Below are 2881 nucleotides of genomic sequence, written 5' to 3'. Positions count from 1 at the left end.
CACGCCTCCTGCACTCTCTATATATAAAGCTTGTATATATATATAAACAACATGAAATACGAAATACGAAAACATGGAATATGAATTTTTTTGCGAACAACGAAAGAGACAAATGGAAGAACAAGTCAAGTGACATAAAGAACGACACTTCATCAGTTGTCAGCTGTTTATCTACTCCACATTTCGAGCAATTACGACAAGATGTGCCTTTGAGGAAACAGTTGCTCCCGCAGATCAAAATAAAATTTGGGATTTGCGGTGGGTCAAAGGTGGTAACAAAAACAGGACAGTGAAAACAAAACAGTGAGGACTGCTAAGCCATAACGAGGTGAGATGGCGAACACTGGAGGAACAAGCTTTGACAGGAGAAAAAAGGAGAGGAGACAGACAATAATGCGTCTGATCTGTGCGTCAGTCCGGAAGGAAAGAAAGATGGCCGATGATTACGTGTGAGTAACGAGAGAGTAAAGAAGGAAGAGTGAGAAAGAGAGAGGGGAAGATAGAAAACGGTGAAGGGGGGAAAAAGAATTAGAGACAGGATGAGAGAGAAAAAAACGAAAGGAGGAAAGGAGGAGATAAAAAGAATTAGAGGAAAGAAGAGAGAGGGAAAAAAAGGGGATACATACATACATACATACATACATATATACATATATGTAAATGTGTGCGCGCGCGCGCAAAAACTTACTGTTGAGAAAATATGCGAGTAGCTTTCGACTTTTTCTACACAAAGGGGTTTTTACCCAATATGTGCACGATATAACTATTTAAATTGACTTCCACCACTAAAAAGGGATTATTTCACGTTCTCTCGAAGGTTTTATATTTTTATAACGTAATATATACATTCACATGTATGTTTATATATCTATACATACAGTATATGGATATTGTTTATATTTGTTATAACTTACTGTCTTGGTTTAAAAACCTATACATGCTGTTTTCTATTATTTTATAGATGTGTAACTGTTGTTTCAATCATCCTCTAGCCGTCTTTCTCTTTTCCATCCTCCTCCTCATTTCCCTTTCCTCCACCTGCCACTCCTTCCACCATCTTTCTTTCCTCCTATTCTTCTCGCTTGCTTGCTAATGCTGCCTTGAAAGGAAGGGAGAAAGAAGGTAAAAAGTAAGCGTTAAAGGAAAGGAAACAAGCAAGAAAGAAAGAAGAAAAAGAAAAGACAAACAGGGAAACAAAATGAAGTAAAAGAAGAGAACAAGATAAGTTGAAGAATGAAGTGAAAGAGAAGTTGAGGAAGAAGTCATTATTGATATAGGCGAAGTATTTGTAATATGAAGAATCCATGGCTATTATTTCTGAATAGAATAAAATGGCGAAGACCATTGAAAAAAAGGTTTAAGCTTCCAGGAAACAGAATACTAAGCTTTGAAGCCATTATATTTCAGGTATTTTGCTTGTTCTATTCGGAAAGGCAAGGAATTAAAATAATCGTATTTAGTTTTCCATTCTTTCAAATAATCAACATTGTGCTATTGAGAAGGATTTATGAATATCAATTAGAAAGGGCATAACCAAAAAAGAGCGGACGTCTCTTAACATAGCGGAATGTATGAACCGGTTTTCTTTTCCCGCTGGTACTCCTCATCCACGTCTCTTAAACCTCTATCGAAGTCATGACTGTCGTAGAATTTCAGTTCGTAGAAGGAAAGTTCCAGTAAATCAGATACGATTCATAACTGAAACCATTTCACTTCACTTACACCTGTCATCTACCTCCTAGATTTCCTGATATACAAATCACTATTTTTATACTTAATATAACAAATTACACATACATACATACATACATACATACATACATACATACATACATACATATATATGTAATACTACCTAAATATCAATCTTGGGAAATTAGGCTTCTCAAAACCAGAAAGAAGAAAGCTAATTCGAAGACTACAGATCCAATCCATCACTGGAACTGTAAAAATCTGTAAAACTTTCCAGAAGTTTATCATCTAAATCTATATGAGCATGTCTAGTAATGCAACTATATGCATGAGAAGATATACATACAACAAAATATACAAATTTGCACACACATATACATACATACATACATATATACATTCAAAAACATCCTGTTGTTGATGATGAAATTCCAACGAAGGAGCCTTGGATCTATGTTAGAAACCGGCTCTCTCTCTATTGACAAGAAATCTCGAAATAAAACTGAATGACATTCATACATGCATACATACATCCATACACACATACGTACATACATCTCTATTTATTCAGAAACTGTGCAATTATTAGAAGCAAAGACTCCCTATAAACACAACTTATTTATGTGTGAATTGTCAATCTATATAATAAGTACTAAATAACTAATACATAAATAAACTGAACAAAGATTTAGAATTGAATAGACTGATCGTCACAACTTCACATTTATTTACTCTTGAAATGATGGCGATATCAGAAAGAATTCAAGTAATAATGCCTCGGGTAATTCCATTCTAAATTTGGTATATGAATATAGAGACGGTTGTAAAGAGTAATTTAAATTCCTATAGAAATTTATTGATATTATTGTCTGAAAGAAGAATTGGTAATAATGAAATTGAGGTTAGTGATCAAATGAAAATAGAGCCAGCGGCATAGATTAGAGAACTTGATCAAATGACCAGTTTCAAGAATATATCTATAAAATTAACGATTTCAGAGAAAGAATAACATTGGAATTAAAACATAAAATATAATCAAAACAGAAAAAAAATATATGTACATCTGTACTCTAACACTGCTAGAAATGCACGACAGATTTTATCTTCTAATTAAGCTAAATAATTAAATATCTAAGTATATGCATAGATGTATGTATGTATGTATATATATATATATATATATATATAT

This window comes from Octopus bimaculoides, chromosome 4 (genome assembly GCF_001194135.2).
Source record: "Octopus bimaculoides isolate UCB-OBI-ISO-001 chromosome 4, ASM119413v2, whole genome shotgun sequence".
Taxonomy (NCBI): domain Eukaryota; kingdom Metazoa; phylum Mollusca; class Cephalopoda; order Octopoda; family Octopodidae; genus Octopus; species Octopus bimaculoides.
Note: the sequence above shows the minus strand (reverse complement) of the source record.